Below are 27,354 nucleotides of genomic sequence, written 5' to 3' on the forward strand. Positions count from 1 at the left end.
ACGATCACCACACCCATGGGCTTTTTTACCATGCCAACAACCCACCCTTGCCAGGTTTGGATCACACAATAAGCCATGGTGACCAACTGCCAAGGCTTGAGTATTCAAAATGGCCCCTGGCACATGCCGCAACCCACCACAGCTGCAGTGATCATGCCAACCAGTTCAGCATGGCAAAACAGAGTGCACTGGCCTGGTTGCCTTAGAACTGGGGATAGTGATTTGGTTCGCCTCTCAGTGATGTCACTACATAACCAGAACTGATTAAGTAAGTAGCACTGTGCTGTGATCATGTAAGCATTGTTTTGGTCAATTACAATTCTGAGTGGAGTATTTGCTGTACATATGTAAGTTTTCTTGGATTTCTTCTAGGTTTAACCTGCCCCCTGCATTTTTTCAGTATTTATTTATTTATTTTCAACATTTTTGTATACCACTCCACATCTCAACAGATTCTTGAGCAGTGAACAATAAAAATACAAAATACGATAAAAGAATAAAACACCATGTTAAAATAATTGTTGTTGTTCAGTCGTTCAGTCGTGTCCGACTCTTCGTGACCCCATGGACCATAGCACGCCAGGCCTTCCTGTCCTGCGTTCTCTCCCAGAGTTTGCTCAAGTTCATATTCATTGCATCAGTGATCCTATCTAGCCATCTCATCCTCTGCCATCCCCTTCTCCTTTTGCCTTCAATCCTTCCCAGCATCAGGGTCTTTTCCAGTTAAAATAATTACTATTTAAAAAAACAGAATTCTAATAAAACCATGGGCGATCAATCAAGGAAGGCTTTCTTAAATAATTACGTTTCCAGGAGGCGCAGGAAACAGCACAATGTAGGTGCCTGCCTAACCTCCAAAGGCAGGTAGTTCCACAGGAAGGGGGCCACCACACTGAAGGTTCTTCTCCGAGGAGACTCCAATCAGGCCATAGGTCCATGTGGAACCACCAGGAGCATGCCCTCTGATGACCTCAGTGACTGGGCAGGTTGGTAAGAGAGAAGGCGCTCTCTCAGGTACCATGGTCCCAAGTTGTTTAGGGCTTTGTACACTAGTCCTAAAACCTTAAACCTGGCCTGGTAGCAAATAGGCAGCCAGTGCAGTTCCCTCAGCAAAATGGGCAGCTCCTGTCAACAGGTGAGCTGCTGCGTTCTGCACTAGGTCCAGCTTCTGGAGCAGTCTTAAGGGCAGCCCCACATAGAGCGCATTGCAGTAATCCAGTCCTGAGGTTACTAGCGGCTGGACCACTGAGGCCCAGCTATTCTGAAGCTGATAAAAGGCACTTGGGCCTCCAGCGACAGTGATGGATCTAGGAGTACCCCCAGACTACAAGCCTGATCTTTCAAGGGGAGTGCAACCTTATCCAAAACAGGCAATGTGCCTATCTCCCAGACTCGGGAACCACTCACCCACAGGGCTTCCATTTTGCCAGGATTCAGCTTCAGTTTATTGGCCCTCATCCAGCCCATTACTGAGTCTAGGCACCAATCCAGGACTTGCATAGCCTTGCCTGATTCACAGGGAGATAAAGCTGCATGTCATCCACATACTGATGGCACCTGGCTCCAAATCCTCTGTTAATTTTATATATCTGTTGTATGGGATGGAGGAGAATTTAGTTTGTGCTGAATTTTTAAGCAAACTAACCTAATTCACGGTTCCTGAAGAAATATGTTGATTGGAACATGGTTATCCTTTGGATGACACACTTCTCTGAATTTGCAGTTCTTGGCTCAAAAATTATTCATTCATTCATTCATTTCATTTCTATACCGCCCAATAGCCGAAGCTCTCTATTGCATAGAAAAATGTGTATGTTAAGGAAAGTTGCATACAGAAATGCATGTATTAGGCGAAATTGTGTACAAAAATACATGTGTGTTTTTTGAATCTGCAGACTGATGCAGAAATAGGACAGATTGAACCCATGATTGAATACATGCGAAACTGACGTGGATGAGAAACAGAATGATTTGTCCATCTTTATTTATTAACTGTCTTGATCCTACATTTCCTGTATTGTTTGTGAACCTTAATCATTACCTACCATTACATCATCATCATCAACACCATCATCAACACCATTACCATCATCAGCACCATTACATCATCATCATCAACACCATCATCACCATTCCTTGACCCAGCATTCTCCATGCCTCCCTAGAGGCATAGAGAGTTGCTGTGGAAGATCCAAAGAGACTGAATATATGTGTATATATATATATATATATATATAGGATGAAAAGAAAAGAGAGAAAGCCTTGAAATATGAAAAATTAGAAAAATAATGACAGGAGGACCTTTTTCTGAAGGTTCAAGAACATTGTTGATAACTAGACATCTGCCAAAGAACTGACTGTTTAACATACCCACCTGCCCAACACATGCACACACACGCGCACACACCTGTCCAATTCAGTGAAGGCTGGTAGCTCCGATGTCAATGGAGCGGTGAATCTACTCCATGTTTCAATCAGAACCAGCCAGAACTCTAAAGGAGCTCTCCAAGGTGACTGAAACCCAGAACAGATTCACAGCCCCACAGACATTGGAGCCACCAGCCCACACTGGTCCAGTCCTTAGCCCTTGAGTCGTTCTTAGGGTGGTTGGATCACCATGTTGCAGGCAGTGGTGGCATTAGTGCAGGACTTTGGGGCGGTTCTCCAGAAGATCATTCCGCAGTTGAGCAGGAGGACCCCCCAAAGCAGCAGGGCTACATTGCTTATTTTGAAGTGAAGTGTGCCTTGCTAGAGGCACAGGGAGAGGCCCCCCAATAACTCCATTAAGCCTAGTTTCTAAAGGTATCCAACTGTACTATGGGTTGCAGAGACAGCAGAAGGCTCCTGGTTGGCAGAATTCCTCTTCTGTACAACTCTGAAAGGTAAAGCAGCCTTCTCATATGCTGGATTCTAGACCTAACAGCATTGTTTTCCTCTGTCCCTAGCCCTCAAAACCTCCTTTAGGCTGCAATCCTATACCTGCTTACCTAGGAGTATGCTTCATTATTAAATGGGATTTATTTCTGAGTAGATTTGCATAGAATTGCACTGTTATTTATCTTTGCTCTTCCTTCATGTCTGCATCCTGAATATGAGCTTTTGACCTAGATGTTCTCTCCTCAGCTCCTTTTTTTTTTTTTCATCTCCGCCACCTGTTGTTTTCTCAGGTCTTTTCTTTTTAGCCCACTGCTTAGTTTTTCTCACTTTCATTAACCACATTTTGCTAGCCGTCTGTTTTCTCTGTTTTCTTAACACTCCTACTACCCTTATGTACTATAAGGTTCTACAGTGGCTTCTTTTGCATCACTGTAAGTCCCTTTGTGTTTCCTTACTCCCCTTTCCTTCTCTTTCATGTCCTTTCCTCAGATGTTTGTTCCTAAGTTTATACCTATATTGCTCCCTTACTTCAGCCATTTTGTCTCTGGGATCATTGTCCCTCAGGATCTCTACCTCCTGGTATCTCTTCCCAGTGCTTAGCCCACATCACAAAGTTACCCCTGTCCTTTGCCTACAGCCTGTGTGAAGTGATCGTATCAGCCAAGCCAACAACTTTATCTTCTTTCCCAGAAGCTGAGCTAAACCACAAATGTTCTGACAGCTTTGGGACAAACTACACTTTCTCTTAAATGTGCTTTTTGTAGAGCTGAGCCAAAATTTCTTAGAAGACATTTTTCTGAGAAAGTTTCTGAGATGCTTCTTTTTCATACTCCCCAAGAAAAAAATGGCCACTTTTTAGAATTTTCTCCAAATAGTCTTCACCATTTTGTGTGTGGTGGACACCATTCTGTGCCCCCAAGACACACACACATTCCCTCAGAACTATGCTAGGGTCTGGGCTTTGTGGAGAATGGTGGCCAGGCTGCTAACACAGTTGATGTTGATGCCATTTGCAGTGGCAGCACAAACTGTGGTGCTGCAAATGGTGATCCTGGCCGTGAGAAACTCTTCGAGAATTTTTCCTTCCCCTCGAAACGGACCCCATAATTTATGTGCCCGAAATGGCTATTTGTGCACAGCTCTAGTAGTGGGTTGTTGTTGTTTTTCTAATTTCATGTAACAGATTTAAAAATCAAAATAGCAGATGCAGGAGGAGTTGAGTTGGGTTGCAGCAGGCATGGAGAATGTGTTGAACCCTCTCTGTCTGCTGTGGTCCCAATGAAAATCCCAAGGGGAGCCTTCCTGCCAATGCAAATAGCAGATTTGGAGCTGGGGTGGGAATTTCCATTGGAATTGTGTTAGGGAGGGGAAAAGTTAAGCTACCCCTCCTTGCCTGTCTCAGTCCCAATCCTGATTGGGCTTCCCCACCCCTATTTTGGTTCTTTAAAACCAGGTTAAGGGGTGGGGGGAACGCTTTTTACATAACATGTTGTTTGGTCCTTTGTTTCCAGAGCAGTTAGAATGCTCACAAACATTCCATGGCATTATACCAGTTCAGACAATCAGTATCAGAAGCTTCACTGCCATAAGCAGAATACAATATAGCAGTTCAGCCAATCCATAAGCGAGGCTTCACTACCAATGCACAATACAATATAGATTGTCAATATCCTCAGTGCCCCTTTAATATTAAGGACTTATTTTACGGTTCTATCATACCCCACATAAAATTATTCATGAGAGCTGTCTTACATTTCGTGTTAATAGACCACAGGTCGTACACATTTTCAGCTCACCTTCCCTCTCAAAATTTGAAATTCTAATTTGTAATAATTATTTGTTTTAAATTGGTTTCACTTTCAAATAATCTTTGTCTTGACTTACAGGGGTTCACAACAGTAAACTTCCAGAACCTCTGCTCTAAAGTTGTGTTGTATCTTTGCATCACTAACTGGGCATCTGGTGATGTGAAGATACAGCTACAGCTGGATGAGAAGCATGGACGTTGAGCCTGCAGTTCCATTCCTTAATAATATAATAACATTAATAACAAGTGTGGATCCTTATGTAGTCAAAATGGCACCACTCACACAAAAGAGGGAGGTATTAGCAGGGTTGAGGGAACCCCAACGTTTGTAGAAGTACAAAAAACCTTAAAAAAAAAAAAGCCATAAGGAGTGGGGAGAAAGTCCAAAACAGTTCAGAGAGGACTGAGCATGCTCAGTGGGCATGGAATGCTGACTGTCTGTTGAGGGATGTGTGGCCAAAATCGTGGTGCATGGAATGGAGTATCTTGAAAGAAGACATGGCTGGCTAGCTGGAACCCTGAAGAAGAGCATTCCACACTGCAACTTTTGTTTTTACAGTTTTTGTTTATATGGGTGACTTTTATAGTGCTCTTTTAAAAGTGCAAGAGGTTTTTGCAGAAAATGGGGAAAAGCTTCTTGTAATCCTTTTCCTCCTAACCAAACAAGTGATTTCACTAATTGCTCCTTTTCTAACTTGGCTCTGGACGTGCAGCCCTGGCTGCTCCACATGCATGCAGTTAAATTGTAGCCATTGATTTCAAAGGAGTGAACTTCCAAATGAGTATGTACAGGATCAAAACTTATTAAGTATGTTACTATATTCAGGGCGCAATCCTAAGTAGATAGGCGGCTGCCTCCGACCTCAGAGGCAACTGCCTATCCAAAGCAAGGCAGGAAAGGCATGGGATCATTACCTCCGTGCTTCTCCTGCTTTGCTCTTTTTTGCTACACAGCCATTTTCGGCTGTCTAGCGGTGGGGGGGGGGACCGGGAGAGGAAGCTGCCATATGACAGATAGGATGTGTCGTGTGCGCAGCTCTGCTCTTCCCGCCACGCCCCTTTTCAGTCACTCTGCACTCGTCTTCCAAGCGCGGAGGCTGGGGCTTCTCTGCGCTGCCTCCGAGGCAGCGTGGACAAGAGGGGAGGTCGGATTTCAGGGAACCGACCTCGGAGCGTGGGTTCCGAGGTCGGTTCCCAGAATACAGCATATCCTATGGCCCTCTAGACAGTGTCTAGTGGCCATAGGATTGCTCCCTCAGTGACGCACTGAGTTATATTCACAGAGTTTTGCCAAATTGTAGTTTTATCATTATGTACTTACCTTGATTTATCTCACTTCTTTAGATATTGGGTTGCCTTGAAGTCATCTTTAGAAAGAGGTAGAATTCTGCCATTTCAGAAACTGGAGGTAAGTTTATAATCCTTTATTTTAAAGTATATTTACAAGTGTCTATGGACCAGTGGTGTCTCCCTGATTGGGGGAGGGAGTCCTTAGGCAAGTCACTTTTGAAGGGTCTCTTTATCTTGAGAGAGGTAAGGCATGCTGAGAGGTGTCTCACCTTATCTTTAGCGTTCTTGCTAGGTTTGCCATCTCTTGAAATTAAAAGGTCTGGTACCTGAGTGGAGCCTGGATATGAAGCCCTCTGTGCAAAGAAAAGGAGCCCAGAGCAAAAAGCAGCAGGTTACAGTAGGCTTGATCAAAAACATCTAGCCTAGACCCATTGCTGACACCAGCAATAATTCAACTCTCAGTGGTTACAGGATTCTATTAGTTTTTGGGCGGTCTAGGCTATAACCTCGTGCTTTTTGTTGGTCTGGGAGTGGCCTGTGCAAAAAGTAAAGTTCATCTGAAGTACATGACTAAAAAAGAAAAGACAAGAAGCAAAACAAAAATAACAGCAACAACTCACAATCAGACAGTTCTTTTTCTGTCTTGCTGGTTAGCAATTCTGTTTCTGGGTTGCTCTGTGCAAAGTGACAGTGTGTCAGTACCGTTGGGATAGTCAGCTTTTCAGTAGAGCTACAACCCCGGCAAATACCCAGCCTTACCAGCCTCTATTGGTCCTACTAAGGGCTACTTCTCACATAATAGAATCATAGAATCATAGAATGGTAGGGTTGGAAGGGGCCTACAAGGCCATCGAGTCCATGCAGGAATCCAAGTCAGAGCATCCCTGACAGATGGCTGTCCAGCTTCGTCTTGAATGCCTCCAGTGTCGGAGAGCCCACTACTTCCCTAGGTAATTGGTTCCATTGTTGTATTGCTCTAACAGTCAGGAAGTTTTTCCTGATGTTCAGACGGAATCTGGCTTCCTGTAACTTGAGCCCATTATTCCGTGTCCTGCATTCTGGGATGATCGAGAAGAGATCCTGGCCTTCCTCTCTGTGACAACCTTTCAAGTACTTGAACAGCGCTATCATATCTCCCCTCAGTCTTCTCTTCTCAAGGCTAAACATGCCCAGTTCATCCAGTCTCTCCTCACAGGGCTTTGTTTCCAGTCCCCTGGTCATCTTTGTTGCCCTCCTCTGAACCTTCTCCAGTTTGTCTGCATCCTTCTTAAAGTGTGGTGCCCAGAACTGCGCACAGTACTCCAGATGAGGCCTAAGCAGTGCTGAGTAGAGGGGAACTAGTACTTCCCTGGATTTGGAAGCTATGCTTCTATTAATGCAGCCCAAATTAGCATTCGCTGTTTTTGCAGCCACATCACATTGTTGGCTCATCTTCAGCTTGTGATCGACAACAATCTCAAGGTCCTTCTCGCTTGTAGTGTTGTTGAGCCACGTATCCCCCATCTTGTAACTGTGCATTTGGTTTCTTTTTCCTAGGTGCAGAACTTGGCATTTATCCCTATTAAATGTCATTCTGTTGCTTTCTGCCCAGTGCTCCAGTCTATCAAGATCCCTTTAAATTTTGTTTCTGTCTTCCAAAGTATTAGCTATCCTGCCCAATTTTGTGTCATCTGCAAATCTGATCAGCATTCCCTGCACCTCCTCCTCCAAGTCATTAATAAAAATGTTGAAGAGCACTGGGCCCAGGACTGAACCCTGAGGTACCCTGCTTGTTGTTGTTGTTGTTCAGTCGTTCAGTCGTGTCCGACTCTTTGTGACCCCATGGACCATAGCACGCCAGGCCTTCCTGTCCTGCGCCCTCTCCCGGAGTGTGCTCAAGTTCATATTCATTGCATCGGTGATGCTATCTAGCCATCTCATCCTCTGCCGTCCCCTTCTCCTTTTGCCTTCAGTCTTTCCCAGCATCAGGGTCTTTTCCAGAGAGTTTTCTCTTCGCATTAGGTGGCCAAAATATTTGAGCTTCAGCTTCAGTATCTGTCCTTCCAATGAGCAGTCAGGGTTGATTTCCTTTAGTATGGACTGATTTGACCTCCTTGCAGTCCAGGGGACTCGTAAGAGTCTTCTCCAGCACCACAGTTCGAAAGCATCAATTCTTCGGCGCTCAGCCTTCCTTATAGTCCAGCTCTCACAGCCATACATTACTACTGGGAAAACCATAGTGCTTGTTACCTCTCCCCAGTTTGAGAAGGTCCCATTGATAAGCACTCTTTGAGTCTGATTCTGTAGTCAACTGTGGATCCACCAGATCGTTGTTTCATCTACCCCACTTTGAGCTAGTTTGCTCATCAGGAGATCATGAGGCACTTTGTCGAAAGCTTTGCTGAAGTCGAGGTATATTATGTCCACAGCATTCCCATGGTCCACAAGGGAGGTGACTTGATCAAAAAATGAGATCAGATTCGTCTGGCAGGATTTGTTCTTGACAAATCCATGTTGGCTTTGAGTAATCACTGCATTGTTTTCAAGGTGCTTCCAGATGGATTGCTTTATCATCTGCTCCAGAATTTTCCCAGAGATTGATGTCAGACTGACTGGTCTGTAGTTCCCAGGTTTCTCCTTTTTACCCTTTTGGAAGATAGGGACCACATTAGCCCTCCTCCAGTCATCTGGCACTTCACTCGCCCTCCATGATTTCTCAAAGACAATAGACAGCAGTTCGGAGAGTTCTTCTGCCAGTTCCTTTATTACTCTAGGATGCAGTTCATCTGGCCCTGGAGATTTGAACTCATTCAAAGTAATTAGGTGTTCCTTGTTGTTGTTGTTCAGTCGTTCAGTCGTGTCCGACTCTTCGTGACCCCATGGACCATAGCACGCCAGGCCTTCCTGTCCTGCGCTCTCTCCCGGAGCATGCTCAAGTTCATATTCATTGCATCCATGATGCTATCTAGCCATCTCATCCTCTGCCGTCCCCTTCTCCTTTGGCCTTCAGTCTTTCCCAGCATCAGGGTCTTTTCCAGGGAGTTTTCTCTTTGCATTAGGTGGCCAAAATATTGGAGCTTCAGCTTCATTATCTGTCCTTCCAATGAGCACTCAGGGTTGATTTCCTTTTGGATGGACTGATTTGACCTCCTTGCAGTCCAGGGGACTCGTAAGAGTCTTCTCCAGCACCACAGTTCGAAAGCATCAATTCTTCGGCATATGGTTCCTTGACCATATGCCTATCAATCTCAAGCTGCAATCCTGCCCCTTCAGCCTGTACTTCGCCTTTGCCAGGGGGGGTCATAGACCCTCTTTTGGGAGAAGACTGAGCCAAAGGAGGAATTGAGCACCTCTGCCTTTTCTTTGTCATCTGTTATCATTTTGCCATCCTTATTTAATAGCTGAACCACCATTTCTTTCCTCTGTCTTTTACGGTGCACGTAGCCTTAGAAAGCCTTTTTGTTGCTTTTAGCATCCCTTGCTAACCTCAGCTCGTTCTCGGCTTTAGCCTTCCTGACGCCATCCCTGCAATTCTGTGCTACCTGCCTGTACTCTTCCTTTGTTGCTTGGCCTTCTTTCCTCTTCCTATATGTGTCCTTTTTTGTTTTCAGGTCATCTCTAAGCTTCTTGTGAAGCCACATTGGCTTCTTTTGTTGTCTTCCACCTTTTCTTCTTGTTGGAATGGTTGGTAATTATGCCTTGAGAATTTCCTTTTTTAAAGCTCCCATCCATCTTGAACTCCTTTTCTTGTTAGAGTTGCTTGCCATGGGAACCTCCTGATCATTGTTCTGAGTTTATTAAAATCAGCTTTCCTAAAATGCAGGGTACACGTTTCACTACACTCAGCTTTTGCTTCCCTTTTGAACCAAGAACTGAAATACAACATGGTCACTTTCCCCCAGAGTTCCTATAACTGCTACTTTATCCACTAAGTCATCTCTGTTGGTTAGGATCAAGTCAAGGATAGCCAATCCTCCAGTTCCTACCTCTACTTTCTGTAGGAGGAAGTTATCTACCAGACAAGTCAGGAATTTCCTGGAGGGGCCATGTTTTGCAGAATTTGTCTCCCAACAGATATCGGGGAAATTGAAGTCCCCCATTACTAATACGTCACGCTTCCTTAAAACATTGGCTATTTGCGTTTCAAAAATTTCATCCTCGTCTTCTACTTGATTGGGTGGCCAGTAGTAGACTCCGACCACTTGGTCCCTTTTATTCTTTGTTCCATTTATTTTGATCCAGATGCTCTCAGTGGGACTGCCAAGCTCCTCCTCCTGTATTTCTGTGCAGAGATATGTATTTTTCACATACAGTGCAACCCCACCTCCCTTTCTGTTGCTCCTGTTCTTTTTGAACTAGTTATATCCTTCAATTGCTGTATTCCAGTCTAGGGATGGCAGAGAATTCCACCACGGATTCCAATGGGATTCCAGTTCTTTAGAATCTGGCCCCCTGGAATCCGTGGCGGAACGGCCTCCTGCCCCCCCCCCGCGGAATCCCCCGGGATGGCGGATTTGGCGGCGGCGGCAGCTCTTGCAGCGGCGGTCTCCTGGCCGGCTGCGGCCGGGCTGCTGCAGCCGCCATTGGCGTCTTTGCAGCTGCGATAGGCTATGTAAGAATTTACGTAGCCTATCACAGTTAACCCCTCCCCAAAAAACCAGCGTATGCAAATGGTGGCGGCTACGACAGCCGCCATTTGCGTTCCCTATTTTTCGCTGTTCTAGCCTACGTAAATATTTACGTAGGCAATTACGGAGGAAAAAAAGGGAACCGCAAATAGCGTAGTGGGCGCTATTTGTGCTCTTTTTTTTCACCGTTTTATCCTATGTAAATATTTACGTAGGCTAGAACGGCGAAAAATAGGGAACGCAAATGGCGGCTGCTGTAGCCGCCGCCATGTGCATACGCCGTTTTTTTGGAGGGGGGGTTAGCTGTGATAGGCTACGTAAATTCTTACATAGCCTATCATGGCTGCCTGGCTGGATGCAAATGGTGGCCACTATGGCGGCCGCCATTTGCGTCCGCACCAGCCAGTCCGCAGCTGGAAATCTGGCTCTGCCGCCGCAGAGCAGAGCCAGCCGGGCAGGATTCCGGGGGGGGGGGAGGACTGGATCGCTTCCCCCCCCCGTCGAGGATTCCAGGGGGAGGGACAGAGCGCTTCCCCCCCTACCATGAACACAATCCACAAAAAGGTAAGTGACTTTCGTACATCCCTATTCCAGTCATGAGAGTCATCCCACCAAGTCTCAGTTACACCTATCAAGTCATAATTTCCCTTTTGCATTAAGAGTTCAAGTTCGTTCTGTTTGTTTCCCATACTCCGGGCATTAGTATATAGACATCAAAGACCATGTGCTTCATAGTCTGGCTTTCTTCCTACATGTGTCTGAAGACTATTATTATAGACGCTGTTATATCTGTTCTCTCCATTGCAGTGCATGAGCCTACATCCATTGTTATCCCCAACTTTACATCTCCCTTCCCAGTAGGATTCAGTTTAAAGCCCTCCTGATGAAGTTCTTCATGCTGTGGCCAAACACATTCTTCCCATTCTTTGTGAGGTGCAACCCGTCCCTTGCCAACAGCCCATCTTCCAGGAAGTATAGCCCGTGGTCCCAGAATCCAAACCTCTCTCGTCGGCACCACCTTCGTAGCCAGTCATTCACCCAGAGTATTTTTCGTTCCCTTTCTATCCCTCTTCTAACTACTGGAAGGATGGATGAGAAAACTATCTGGGCCCCAAAGTTCTTGAGTTTCCTTCCCAAAGCTTCAAAGTCTGACGTGATTTCTTTGTAGCTCCGCTTGGCGGTATCATTTGTTCCCACATGGATGAGAAATATAAATTATCAATAAATATAGTATTGATAAAAACTTAGACAAGGATTTAAGCATGTTTAATATTATAGTATTAATTTGCAATGAGCTAGACTGAGGAACATCTTTAATAAACCATTCCTTTGGTTCTCTGTTGTTGGTTGCTATGCTTCTATCTAAGCCAATATTAGCTTCATAAGTGTGATGAATAATGCAAGTGTAATGCAAGAAACATCTAAAACTCTAAATTCTCATTTTAAACATTTTAAAGTTTTGCATAGGAGCTCTGAATAGATGTTTGTGGACTGGGATGTGGAACATCCAAGGTTCACAGAGTCATTATGATGGTGAACGATTTCCGTATGCAGTTGAAAACGTTAACACTTCAATATTCAATATAATAAAAGAAAATAATAAAAGTGTGCCACATGCTTGGTGTAAAGAAAGCTATGAGTGCATAGCTTGATCTACATTAGGTAGCCAAGCTCCAGAAAAGCTCCGAAGGTTGAAAACAACCTCTTCTTGCTACAGTTCCAAACACAACGGCTACCGTTGTTTTCTTCACATTTGGCAACGATTTGCATTTGTATTAAGTTGACATCACTGCCATCTAGTGGAGAAAAGAAAATCAAATCACTGCAACTGAAAACAGCTCCGCTAACACCTCACAAGCAGCCGCGGACATTCAGCATGTGAGAGATACTTGTATTACCTGACTGATCTGGAAAGACAGTGCTGTGTCTTAATGACTGCATGTGAGTTGCTTACTTATATTTGTAAGGCTGTCCCTCAAGAAGGCTTTCTGTAGTGTGGTTATGATGACTACACTTCCCAGGATGCTCAGGGAAGAGAAAGCAGGAGGCAGTGTGGGAAAATTCCTTTGACGCAGAGAGATTTTGTTAGAAGGCAAAAGAGGGGCTTTTCTTTTGAAGAAAGTTTCTCAGAAAACAACTGGTAGTTGGCAACCTAGTTTGGATCATTTCAGGAGAGTTTTATTTTCTCTGTCTACATGGTGGCTTCAGAATGGACTTCTTTGCTGTAATAAAGTCATGCACACACCTTGTCTCACTGAGAGACATTTCTGTTGGAGGAGTGAGCTGGTGTGCTTAAATATTGAACAGTCACAAGGGAAATGCTTAGGCATGTGGAGGGATGTTTAATGAAGAAAATCTATGAACAATGGGGAAAGGAGGTGAGAAGGTGAAAGGCAGGGATTTAGGAAAGAAATTAAGATAATTTTTAAATGCTGCCGGTGTCTTGTCCTTGTTAGTGTCAAGCTACAAAAGCAGCAAGTATGGTTACCACTATATAGCACGCCTGCCCTGCAGTACGTAATAAATAGGACTCTTATTTATCGTTCATGTCAAAGGAAGTAACCTAAAGATACAAAGCAAAAAAACACAATGCTCTTCCATTAAAGTTTGATTTATGAGTTGATACTATTCACAGTGTTGTTGGATAATCAATCTTGTTAAAGAATCTTACAGTGCAATGCTGTACATATCTATTCAGAAGTAACTTGTATTGAGTTCAATGGGGCTAACTTCTGCGTAAGAGAGGATAGAGCTGCATCGTTGGATGCAATAATTTTTTGTTTGGTGTTGTTGTTTTAAATGTAATAGAAGCAAGAATCTTGAATGTACATTTCTGCATTGTGTTTTGGAAGATCCCAAACTCATCATAATTATGATTTCAAGTTAGCATAACATGAGAGGCCATAGCCCAGTGGCAGAACTCATGCTTTGGATGCAAAAGGTCCCAGGTTCGATCACTGGCATCTCCAGGTAGGGCAAGGAAAGCATCCTGCCTGAAACCTTGGAGAGCTGCTGCCAGTCAGTGTCAACAGTACTGGGCTATACAGAGTAATGTCTGACCTGGTATAAGGCAGCTTCCTATATCCTGAAATTGGGATTCAAGTTGTAAATTATAGAACACATTTTCTTTATAGCAATCTGTACACCAGAACCAGGCTTTTGTTTGTTTGTGGCAATATTGAACTATTTGTCAAAGAAGATTATTGGTGAAGATATGCTGCCATGTTGTATTGAGGTTCTTGTGAAAAAGATCTTAATAATGCAGTGGAAATGCAGTTACATTTGTTTGAAAAGGTACCTTGCAGCTCTACAATTTTACAGTTGTATTAAAGCAGTTTTTTGCATATGTTCTCTTTGGGGGAGTGTCTAATTAAAAACGCCCAGAGTTAAGTGTTGAATGTAGAGAACGCCGGGTCATGCCCCATGACTGTAGCAGGCTGGTTTCAAGAGCGAACCTGTGACAGGCAATTCAACCATCCTATGTATGAATTGGCTCCCTGAATTGCTAGGTCAGGCAGCTACACCTCTCTGGACAACAAGACCTACTGATCTATTTTATGAGATCTTTTCAAATGAAGTGTGAGAGATGAATATTATTTTTTCCAAGAAGAAGTTCAGCAAAATAAATGGAGAAGGAGAATTACTTATCTGTTCTCCAACCAAGTACTTCTCAGCTGAAGCAAAAACATACATTCCCAAATTCCATCAACTTCATATTGTAAAAATGTGCCACATCGCATCCGCCTGAAAATGAATGTTACACCTTTAGCCAAATATCTTAAAATTGCCCAATTTGTCATCTAACTATATTGACTTGAAAGTAGTTAAAGACTATGAAATGAATAGCTTTATTGGAGATCTGTTTAGATAGAAAAGCCATATGGATATAAAGTTTACATTTTAAGCATACTGAACCTTTTAATAACTCCAAGATTATTTGTGCTGGCAAAAATGCAAATATGTCTGGCAATTTCATAATTTATTCATCACTAACATGGACATCTGCCTCAGCACCTGAAGAGTCTCTCCGACCAATAGCTCCAGAAATAACCCAAATTACATATATTCCCTTTACTTTTAGCAAGAAATGAAAAGGACCTGGCTGGCTATAATGTTTTTGGAGTTGGAGTACTGCTTTTATAAAACTCCATTTCAAGTTAATCTAGTTGCATTTTACTGAACATTATGGGCAGTATCCTATGCTACCTGTGCACATGTAGGACTCACAACTAGTGCAATGGGAAGACAGCTGTTCCTCATGCCTCCAGAAGAGCAGGGGGACTAGTTTCCAGAACAGGGCAGGTCAGCGCCGCGGAGCTCCCAGAAGGGAGCTTCACTGACCTGTCCTGATCTGGAAACGAGTGTTTCCACTAATTTCCGGCATTGCTATGAGATGTGCTAGCCCCTGTTGTGCTAGCAGTGAGTCCCGCTAGCACACCGGAAGTAGTAGAGCTGCAGCAGCAAAACAGGACAGTGCTCTGTATTTTAGTTTTTACCTGGGCTTTCATTCATGGTTGAATTTGTTTGTACATTTATTGTTTATTATTGTGACTTGTGCTGATATCAGTTTTTGGAAGCCACCATGAAAGGGTGTTTCCTCCTGAAAGGCAGCATGCAAATAACTTAAAATAAAATAAATATTTTGCAATGAGAAAAGGATTACATGTTTTTCCATACCTCTCAATTCAGTTGCTGAAACATTTTGCTGAAATGAAAAGGCCCTGGGACTTCATAATGATCCCCAGATGCCAGTCCGCAGATCCCCTCACTTGCCTGACTCGATGCACCTGAGTCAGGCAAGTGCAGGGATCCCCGCTTGTCCGCAAGCCACCATTTTGCATAAAAATGGTGGCTCAGCTATTTATAGAAATTGCTATTTGCATAAAGTGGCGGGCATAAATAACTCCATTTACACAAAAAATACAGGTGTAAATGGTCTAATTAGGGTAATTTTGCGTAAATTGTGCTATTTGCAGCTGCCATTTTAAGCACATGGTGATTTCTGTAAATAGCTGAGCCACCATTTTATATACAAAATGTTGGCTTGTGGGATGGGGGGACACCACATGCCACATGCCCATAGACCATCCACTGGCTCACATGGCAAGCCGAACAGGGGTGGGCAGCCAGCGGGGGACCAGTGAATGGCGGGTGAGACAGGCTCTGGTGAGTTCAGCCATCCGTAATATTGATACCAGACCAGTATGCATGATGTAAGTATGCAATGTCACACAGTCAGACAGTGGATATTCTATTTGTATATGGTGGCCATAACATTATGTGACCCACTAATACTTTTTTCCTTAAAATATCTGAAATGTACATTTCTGGGTTGGCATTAAACTTGAAAAGAACAGAGGGAGGGAACAGTGAGAGGCAGACTACATCATGCATTGACATTTACTAGACATTACTAGCAGACAGGAAGAAGCAGCTACACATTCTTCTTATCTGTTTCTTCCCTTAAACAGAAGTTTAATTAATGTACTTAGTTTGCATCAAACTGGATTCCTAGAGTCAGAAAGGATTTTTATATTTCAGATAGCTACACAATTGCTTCATTAACAGTGTGTTTCCTTCTCTTCACTGCAGCTGGTTTTCCATATTCAGTACACCTTTCAGAGATCAACTGTCCATCGTTTTGCTTTAAAAACCTCAGCTTCTTTCCATACTTCCCCAACAGTTTTGGTCCCAAGTAAATGGCACTGAGATCTGCTTGGCAGTTAAGGTGATGTCTGAGATTATGTTTGGGTTCAAGGTGCCTAGCCATAGCTGACTGTTCGAAAGGTCTGATGAGTTCTAAAAAGCCTAAAAAGTACAATCAGAAAGAGTTGATTAGACACAAATGTGTTAGTAAGATACAGACCACTGTTTTATTCATTGTTGAAAACTGAGGCAAACCTGAGACAGCAATGGTGACAGCAACCATAATGTAGGCACAGTAATCTTGGTAAATATGTTTGTAGTGAGAGAATATATAAATCTCAAAGGTAATTGTTCTAAAGATAAGGGTGTGGCTTGATTCATCCACTGTCGACCTATTCTTGAATGATTCATCATTTGTCAGATTTTAAAAGCATGTAACAAATTGACATAGCTGCCAAGAAAGAACAAAGTGTTTGCAAAGACAGGAATGGTTGTAAGTTTTTAAAAATACTCCTGTACTTAAATAATTGTAGAGAGAAGAAATTGTGGAGCATGGCATGGAGAAAGCCGATAGAGAGAAATTTGTCTCCTTTGCTAATATTTTTTGTGAACCGCCAAGTAGGGATGTGCGAAGCCACCCCCATCTGGGTTCTCTGGGTGCCCGCCCAGCTCCTGCCCCCATTCGCCAGTCCCCGGACCGCACTTGAGCTCTTCCCACGCTTGGTGAGCAGCCCGCAGTCACCCCGGTGGCCTCGTTGAGCTCTTGCAAAAATGCACATTTTCGTGCACATGCAAATATGTGCATTTGCAAAATGCACGTTTCTGCATATGCAAATATATGCATTCACAGAAATGGGCATTGTCGTGCATACGCAAATATGCGCATTTTTGCGATCACCAATTTGTTTTTCAAAAAATGGTGACAGCGGAGCTCAATGAGGCTGCCGGGGTGAGTGTGGGCCATTCGCTGAGCATAGGCAGGGGGAGAGTGGGGGCAGGGGCTCGGCAAGCGGGGCTCAGGGGTGTAGGCAGGGGGGGTTCCACTGGATTCCCCGATGGAATCAGGAACCCATGCCATCCCTACTGCCAAGAGAGCTTTGGCTATTGGACAGTATAGAAATGTGATAGATGAATAGATGAATAGATGATGGATGGATAGATAGATAGATAGACAGACAGACAGATAACACTTTCTTCTACTGAAATTGTTGGACAGTAGATTCAGGATGGAAAGAAAGTAGCTTCTTCACAAAATGCATAAGTACCTTGTAGAAGGCACTATCCAAAGATGTGATCATGGCCATTGGTTTAGATGGCTTTAAAAAACTGGAAAAATTCATTGGGAATATATCTGTCAGTGCACACATGGAACCTCCAAGTCTCTGGATATCTGTAGTTAAGGCACCAGCAAGGGAGGGCTATTGCCTTAAAGCCCTGCTTATAGACCTTGTCCATTCATTTACATACTTGGAACAGTATCCAATATGGAATGAGTGCTAATGTAAATTACGTTGTGCTGGCATAAGGGACCTCTAGCACAATGCCAGTAGTGTGAACTGGTGCAATGGGTTTTCTGGAGAATCCCCTCATGCCAGGAACACAAACTGAAACATGTAGGATCTTCTCAGTGGCTGCTCTCAGGCACTGACTGAAACTCCCTGCCAAAGGAGGCTAAGTTGCCCCACTCTGTTGTCCTTCTGCCGACAGGCAAAGACAGGCCTTTGGCATGTAGGTTGGTCTGCTGCTGAAGGGGGTTTTAATTGGTGGCATGCTGTTTATTTCTTCGTATTGTGTTTCTTTCTGGTTTTAATGTTACATTTTGATTAATATTTTGTTTTTAAACTTCATTTTAGCCATCCTGGGCACCATTTTCAGGAGGATATAAAATAAATAATAGGAACTTATGAAAGCTCGTGCGCTGTTGCTGGGGCGGGGTGGGGGGGGGGAGAGTGTGAAGGAGCACCTCTGATGAGGAGATGACTGCAGCACTTTTTCTTCATTTTATTTATTTATTTATTTATTTCATTTCTATACCGCCCAATAGCCGAAGCTCTCTGGGCGGTTCACAGAATTCTAAAGCCTGTTTTCATGCTCCCTCCCGGTATGGGAGAAGAGACATAACTGCTGTGCTACCTCTACAGCTCAATTCTGGGCTGTTTCTGTTTCCCTTCCAAGAAGGGAAGGTAAAGGAAAAAGACAGCCCAGTGCACTGCCTCTGGAATAGAGGCTTGCATTAAACAAGAAAAGGAAGACCCTTGATTTCATCCTTGCATCAGTTGCCAAACCATTTCATAATTACAAGAGAAGGTCTGTTATAATTTTGTGGTGGCCTGAGGGCAAAACAACATATGACAAAGAGTCCTGTATAACTTTTACCATTAAAAAGCAATCAAACCTACAAGCAGTCACAGGAGGCTGAGTTTGGAAGCAGAATACCAGCAGGAGAAGGGAGGGCTGAAAATTGCACCACTGAAAATTGCAGACTCCTGTTGTTGCTTTTTCATTTTATTTTTAAAAGGGGGTGGGAGTTGCACACAACCATGTAAAAAGCTGTAATTTGGCTCTTAGGCCAAAGACACTTTATTAGCAATCTAATCCATAGTCTCTGCGATATGAGAGAAATTCCCCAAAGATTACTTCAGCTTGCCTCTGTACAACACTGGAAAATAAATTGGGACTCTGAAAGACTCAATGATTCACTGTTGGAAGGAACTTTATACTCACTGTTGGAACTTTATAGGTATCATAGCTAAAGCATGGTAATCATCACAGATGTCTTTGTTGACTCTTTGCATAAGGTCAAACAAGCTGTGCATTTTATGGACCACATATTCCACCTCTAAGTTGCAATTTGCACAATATCCAGTTTCCCGTGTTATTAACAAAGAGGTTGGGGGTAGCACTGTCACCACACAGGGGTAGGATGCAAATGGAGAAGAGCTGCAAGGGAGAGTCGTGTTGTGGGTGGGAGCTAGCTAGCATGAAGATAAATGTGGGACAGAGGAACAATTATGTTTCTTGCTGTAGAGGAACAGCTATGCTTCTGTTCTACCCACCCTCTGTTAAAAAGGTCTTGTTGGATTGTTGGAAAGGTAAGTCTGTCAGCATGGAAGTGATCCTTGAACAAAAAGAACAGAAATGAAAAGGTCTTGCAGTGAAAACTAGGGATGGCGGAGAATTTCTTGGTGGTGAAATTCTCCCCCCCCCCCGGGATGGGACTTACCTCCCTGAAATGTCCCTCTCGGCAGCGGGTCCCGGCGGCGGTTTGGCGGGGGCGGCGGCCGGTCTTCTGACCGACCGCCGCCACCATTACAAAATAAAGTAAAAACAAAACAAAACACACATACGTGATAGGCTACGTAATGATTAACGTAGCCTATCACGGCTAGATTTCCAAAGTCAGCCGTGATAGGCTACGTAAATCATTACGTAGCCTATCACGGCTGACTTTGGGGGGGGGAAAAAAAGCGCGTACGCAAATGGCGGCGCCCATGGGCGCCGCCACTTGCGTTCCTTACTTGGTCCCGGGTAGTCTATGTAAAGATTTACGTAGACTATGCCGAAAATAAGGGCAACGCTATCACGGCAACGCTATTTACGTAGCCTATCACGGCTGACTCTGGAAATCTAGCCATGATAGGCTACGTAAATCGTTACGTAGCCTATCACATGTGTTTTTTTTTTCTTTATTTTGTAATGGCGGCCGGGCCGGCGGTCGGAAGACCAGCCGCCGCCCCCGCCCCTGACGAACCACTGCCGAACCGCCGCCAGGACCCACTGCCGAGAGGGACATTCGAGGGAGGTAAAATAGGGCAACGCTATTTACGTAGCCTATTACGGCTGACTTTGGAAATCTAGCCGTGATAGGCTACGTTAATCATTACGTAGCCTATCATGGGTGTGTGTGGGGGGTTCGCTTTGTATTTCACGGCCGGGGAGACGGGGCGCTTCTCCCCAGCTTGAATTTCGGCTGGGCGAGGCAGGGCGCCTCCCCCCCCAGCCTGAACTTCAGGGGGAGAACCGAAGTGCCTCCCCGCCACCGCGAAGCAAGCTGCGGGACCAGGTAAGTGCCTTTCGTACATCCCTAGTGAAAACAGCATAGGAGGGAAGCATCACAGATCATTTCTAAGGATGTACAGATTACGTTAAATATGATCGGTCTGTGTTTTGTGGATTGTCAGGCATCTTTCATTCTGTTGTCTGCTCACTGATGGAATCAGATTTGGGGGTGGGGCAGATGTATGAGAATTTTGTTCCACTTGTCCAAGTGCACATTATCGCTAATAACATTAAAAAATGGTCCACAAGTCCATGGAATCCACTTTATTCAGATAAAGCTGGTCCACTGCAGAAACCGCAAGTTGAATTCATAGAAATCTGAACTCATTTGAATCCGTAGCAGATTTCTCCAACATCCCTAATCATTCATTTCGTGGGAACTCCTCAGTAGCTGTTCATGACATGCTTTCAGCCAGAATCTGCAGCCAAGCATTGAGAAATGCTAGCACTGCATGCAGGAGGAATCACAATTTCCCATCAATTCAATGTTTTCCCAGATTTTAATGCTGGAAAAATGTGATATCCTAGCAGGTGAAATACTTCCTAAAGGGAGCAATCCTACTGGGATAGGCAGCCACCTCCAAACTTGGGAGCGGCCGCCTATCCAGTGCAGGGCAGGAGAAGCACGGAGGTGTTCTCCGTGCTTCAGCTGCCCTGCATTTGCGGCTAGACGGCCAATTTCAGCTGTTTAGCCGCGGGAAGGCAGAGTGGGGGAGGCAGCTGCTGGACGACATGTTGGATGTGTCGTACTGACGTTTTCACCCTGCCCCGGAATGCCTCCCCGGAACACCCCGTTTTCTCCGCTCTGCACTCCTCTTCCTAGCACGGAGCACGGGGCCGTTCTGAGTTGCCTGCAAGGCAGCGTGGGGGGGGGGAGGTCGGTTCTCAGGGAACCAACCTCGGAGTGCAGGCTCCGAGGTCACTTCCTGGATACCAATGTGTCCTATGGCCATCTAGCTGCCGACTAGCAGCCATAGGATTGCTCCCTAAGAAAGTCATCTGGATGCCCAACAGCAAAGAAAAATGACAATGCATTTCTCATGGGGAAAAGTGATTGATTTGACACATCCAGACAATTAACAGTTGTGAAGCCAAATTCTATGCACTTGGAAGTCTCACTAAGTTCAACAGTAAATGTTTCTTAGACTATAATCCCAAACTCACTTCACCAAGTCCCGCTGAAATCAGCAAGCCTTATTTCTGAAAAAACAGGTTTAAGATTGTGCTGTTTTAGGAATGGCCGTTTCATAGAAACAATAATTGTTCATCTGGCCATAGCTTTTTAAGAGTCATATTTTTCCTCATACATCTGCCTCACCATTTCAAGACTATCACATCTTTTGAATTAAAATGCTGCATTATTTATAGCTTAAAAAATGAAAATACAAGTTCTCGGTATGTGGAATGAATTACAATTTTATTCAAGGATACAAATGGCATCTTAACAGTACAAGATACACAATAAGATAGCATAAAATGTGTTCCCTTAAAAATAATGATAATATGAAGCAGCATTAAATATGTTTTCAGTTGTAGTTAGTTAATATCTCCAAAATTTAGAAAGCCAGTGTTTAGTTATTATGGTCATAATAGCTCTAAATTTTTTCCATGTGGTTTTAAAATACTTTTATAACTGAGTACATCTGTTGAAAAATTTTAGGTCATTGTACTTATACTTAAAAACTAGTTCAAAAATCAAGGGGAATTATTGGGAGGTGACTCAAAATTTAAGAACAAAGGAAGCTCAACAACATGCCATATTGTACAGAATAAATACTGGCTTCCCCCACCCACAAGGAAGTTCGGTAATTTGGGCTGCCTAGGTTATACGAATTGCAAGTTATGACAAGATATTGTAAGTCAGGAAAAGTCAGGAACATTTCATCCAATCAATTTGAATGTTAGCCCGTTCTACTGATGTCTATGTTATTACCCATCGTGATCCTTTGGGATGAGCCAGGCAACACAGATGGAGGGGGGGATTTTCAGGCATGGTGAAGATTTGTATATAACTATAAAAGGAGATCAGCTTATCTACTTTTTAGCTCTGTTACAGCAAACTAGTACACAATTGTTTTGAAATGTGCAGGCCATAATTATATTTTGAAAACAAAAAAGTCTTAATTTCCACTTGTGGCCAAAATCTAGCTTCTCTTTTACCTATTATATCTATTTTGAAAAGGAAAGTGGCTATAACTTTTAAGTGTTGCGGCCAAGCTGGATGAAACATGCAGGCATAGTTTCACCTTCTGTGGGGATAAACCCTGTCAAATTTCAGACACATAGGTGCAAGGGGGCTGTGCAAGGGGAGTCTTTATAGTTCTGGGATGGGTTTTTAAAAGGGTCTCTAATCCCCCCCCCCCCGCATTGTTTGGCAGGCAATTTATATGAAAACAGGAGACATTGTAGAGTTGCTCCTTGGTAAGAAACTTGCCAAATTACAGAAGGATAGGTACAGGTGTGCTAGGCAAGTTGATTTTGGGGTGTGAAGGGAATGATAAGGAATTTCATCCTGTGGTGTTTCTGTACAATCAAAAGTAGCTATGCTTCCCCTGTGAGATAAGAACATAAGTGAAGTATGACAGTCATACCTCGCTAGAAGAGATCCATCAACGACAACATGACCAGACAGAGAAAGGAAGTAGGCTTCTTACCTATACCTACAGTATTAAATGCCAACAACTCCAGAGAAAACAGGCTGGAAACATCAAAATGGTAAAGCCTCACTAGGTGAGATTAAGGTGGCCATCTCATCCGGTATTCTGTTTCCAGAGAGATGCTACTGGGAGCTCCAAAACAGGATATGAAACTGATGGCCTTCCTCAGTCCCATAATCTGGTATTCAGAAGCATACTGACTATGTCCATTCACATTCAATATATAAGGGCGTAATCCTATCAAGGTAGATATCAGCCTCTATAGACTAGTGACTATCGTATGCAGGTCGGGAGAAGCGCATAAGGGATGCTCTCCTCTGCACTCCACCCACCCTGCATTCTTAGCTAGATACACGGGCTTTGGAGAAGAGGTGGGAACGGGCCTGGAGACCCCATACGAAGCAGCATAAAGGGCTTCTGCAGTGTCCTCCCCACCCTGCCCCTGGGAACTCCCTCTCCATGCTCCATTTTATGAGCACAGAGAGGCAGCCACTGTGGTTGTCTCTCCACAGGCTACAAGGGGGAGCAGAGCATGGTTTCCTGGCTCCGACCGCTGTCTCTTAGTTCGGAGCCAGTAAACCGAAAAATCCTGTGGCCCTCTAGACAGTGTCTCTGACATTCTGTTGGACGTCTAGATTGACTGCAGAGCATTTCAGAAATTTCTGGAAGGCATTTGGCAAGTATGTTTGTGCACATCAGTACAACATGCCCTTGCACTAAGCTCTTATTTGTTGAGATTGTTTTCTAGAATTTTGAAAACTGACTGAACTGGATTTCTGAGTTCCCAGGGACTGCTATGGCATTTTTCTAGCTTTGTCTTCAAAATTGCCCTTGAGGCACCTCATATTAAATATCTGTGGCTAAGATCAATGTAGCACACTCCTTGTCACATATAATTACCACAGCATCAGAGCTGCTATGCACAAAGGCCATCCCCTTCTTGTTATTACTCTGCACTCCCCACACATGTAAACTAGGTTATCAGGTATGTATTGTATCTTTCATGTTGTATTACTCATGCATTCTCATAGCTTTCAAGTTCAACAAACAAACAAAAAAGGAGAGACGTAGATAAGTGGTAGTATTCAACATATATTCCTCCCTCACGCCTTATAATAGCAGCTAGCCGCCAAGATAATTTGGTTTGTCTACCGCTTGACTGTGGCAAATCTGTCTTCAAATCACTTTATTGGATTCCTTTCCCCTTTGCCCTTAAAGACAAAAGGGATACGCAGAGACCATAATTAGGGCTCAGTGGGTCACAACTTTTATTAGATCAGTATCACATCTTACTGAAAGGACACCATGGTCTTCCCAGCTGAATTTTTAAAGAAGGAGCAAAGCAGGTGCATACCATATGGCAAGGTTAGGTGGCATTTCACAACCTGTCTGTCAAGGAGCCATCTTGGCCTCTCGATCCATAATGAAGGTTGAAATTAACAGAGAGTGGTGTGAATTGTGCTGGTTGGTCTATGAGCTATTGGGAGTGGTTGGCCCTGATTTATGGTATGGAACTTGAGTGAGTAAGCTTTTGGTATCTTCCAACTCTAATTGTCATTGATCATTTCTAAGGCATTTCTCAGTGCAAAATATTTAAGCACAGTCAATCACACAACAGCACACTGAACCTTTTTCTCTAAGGAACAGAAAGGAGCCTTCATTCTATAAATGAAAAACTGGAACTGAGGAAGAATTACTTGTCCGTGGTTATACAGAGAGTTCATGAGAAACGAGAGTTGGCTGCATGTGTGCCTAGTTTCAGTCTATTAACTGTATCACACAGAAGTGTCCCATGGGCAACATATGCTGGTCTAAGACACCTACCGTATCCATTTCTTACCCATGTCAGAATAAGGTTTGAAGTCTATTTCAGTAGCCTGCTTCTTGTCACCTGTAGCTAGCCAGCCTGTTACACATTTCAGGACACAGGCAACCCAGCAATCAAATTACACTTAGAATGGCAACATTATTTTGTATTACTCTTCAATACTTGTTTAGCATCATTTGCATGCATGACACTTAACAGAGAAAGACAACAAGGTAAGTTCCTACCCTGATGAGCTAACCCTCTAAAATTTGACATGGATACAATAGAGGAAGGCCAGGAATATGTGTTTGCTTACTTTTTTTAATATTGTTTTCCGTTATCTGTTTCCAAAGAAGTGTACAAAATCTCCGTAGTGTGACTGGGGCTTCTAATGTGCTAGATCAAGGCTCCAGTCAAATCAGTGTGCAGGTTTGAATCCCACAACTACCAGCATATTTAGGGCCAAGGCTGTAGCTTCATGGTAGAACAAATGCTAAGTTCTATATTAACAAATGCTAAGTTCCCTGCTATAAAGCAGGGGTGCCTCCCACACATGCCCGGATCCTGTACCGCCAAATCCCATCCACCAACGATCCTCATACAGTGTGCTTTTTCCTTGCTCATAGCAGCAAGGAAAGAGCTTTCTGTATCAGGATTGCTAGGGGAGAGGGTGAAGAGAGGGCTCTCCACAAATTCCCCCAGCAATCCTCATACAGATCATTCTTTCGCCACTGCTTCGAGCAGTGGGGAAAGATCAATCTGCACCAGGATCACTGAGATGTGCATGTGTGCATATGTGTGTGCGGGTTTACATGGGCTATATGTCTGTGTGTGTGTGCTGGTCATCCCCAGATTTGAAGCCAGCATCAGATGTGGCCCTTGGGCCAAAACGGATCTGCATCCCTGTTATAGAGGCTTGCACAGTGCCCATGTTGCGATCGTTTAAGGGCTTTTCTACAAAAGGATTTCAACCCACCACTTTACCGAGGTTTCTGTTTCTGGATTCTTTGCAGGATTAAGATTAAGATCAGTTCCTTTACATGTGTCCCCCCCCCCCAGGGTTTTATTTCTCTTCCTTTCCTTATGTTCCATTACACAGGGTGTGATATAGCAGAATTGTGCAGAATGGCTTCATTTTGCCATTCACAAATACTGGCCCTGTTCAGATGCACACTGGGGAAGGGTGGTTAGACTAACCATGGTGTAGGGTGCTTAGCTCTAACCACTGCGACAGCCTATGCCAGACATGTAGGTAACCACAGCCCACAGCGTGTTTAACCTAACCATTCACTAATCATCATGATTACCACTAAACTCCACAGTCCTCCAGATGGGCTGCCATGCATCTCAGAGGCCTCAGTGGAAGACGCTGTTGTGGGTAGCCATTTTGGGGCTCAGAGGAGGAAGCTGCTGCAGGGCAGCCATTTTGGTGCTAGTGCTGCAGCAGCAGCCAGTGGCCATCTTGGGGCTCGGCACCACAGCAGTTGTGGATGGCTATTGCACGGGGGCTAGGGGTGCAGGTTTGGGGGCAGGCACACCATTTGAGGCAGGGATGATGCTTCTTGGCCAGCTGCCATCTGAGCAGGGTATTTTCCCTTATCACGGCGGACACAGGTGCTTGTGCCTGGGAGTGCTAAGTGCTCAAGGTGCCAATAACAGCAGCATGGGATCGAAAGCATCCTTTCTCCCTGCATGCTTCTCCAATGTTGTACTGCAGGCAGGGATGGAGAGTAAGAAGGCTGGCTCTCAGCTGCTGTGTCATGTGTTGCTAGGCAGATTTTGACTATGGAGTTCTGGAGTACTGACAGGAGTGGCTGGGCTGATTTCGGCCATGGAACTCTATGGTAGCACTCAGTTAACCACAGAGGCCTGTTTACCCATCATGCTAAGCCCTAGTTAGGGCCACTAACCATGTTGCAGCAAGTAGCTAGTGAGTGTGGTTAGTCCATGGTTAATAAACCACCATGTCTGGGGAAAATGCCATTCAGACATCATGCTAAGCCATCATGGTTAGCTCAAAAACGCTAACTATCATGATGTCTGAACAGGGCCACTACCAGACCAGTGCTGTGCTGAAAATTTCTCCCACATTTTTTGACCATTCTCATTCAATTTGATAGAAAAGAAATGGCGTTCAAAAAGAAATTCAAAGGAGGAGAAATTTCGGAGAAATACTCATGGTTTGGGTTTGGGGTTCTTGTGCTTACCTTACTTATGAGGTGGCCATGGAGTGTACAGAGATTCATTGTACAGTAATCTTTGTGGCAGCCTATAGCCTCTTCAGCTTCCCGCACTGCAATTAAAGCCATCATGAGGAAGACATCATGAGGCAATTCCTCCCATGGGACATTTGCAGTTCAGAAAGTGCAGGTGGCTTGGGAGACTGCAGACCAGAGGAAAGATGTGTAATAGAGAGAGAAAACACACACAGCACCCTTGGCCACCTTACAGGGATTAGGTAAGCTCAAACACCAAAATTCAAAATTCTGCCTCAGCAAAGTGGAAGCTTCAACATAGCGGATGCTGTTGCCATTTGCAGAAGCAGTGCAATAAACCAAAAACCCTTAGGAAAAAAGAAAGCGCCTGTGCTCCAACCCTGCCAAT

The 27,354-nt window shown here is 44.2% G+C and overlaps 1 long non-coding RNA gene across 1 annotated transcript in view; it reads left to right on the top strand.

Annotated features, from left to right (window-relative positions):
- Positions 1–27,354, top strand: part of LOC146349808 (uncharacterized) — a 294,990-nt gene that overhangs the window by 152,367 nt on the left and 115,269 nt on the right. Inside the window, exon 3 of the long non-coding RNA XR_014789092.1 lies at positions 6,029–6,092. This is a non-coding gene — a long non-coding RNA (uncharacterized LOC146349808). The remainder of the gene's footprint in view (positions 1–6,028; positions 6,093–27,354) is intronic.

Source organism: Heloderma suspectum, chromosome 3, assembly GCF_057233095.1.
Source record: "Heloderma suspectum isolate Gila_16-S chromosome 3, 16-S_ref, whole genome shotgun sequence".
In the NCBI taxonomy this organism is placed as follows: Eukaryota; Metazoa; Chordata; class Lepidosauria; order Squamata; family Helodermatidae; genus Heloderma; species Heloderma suspectum.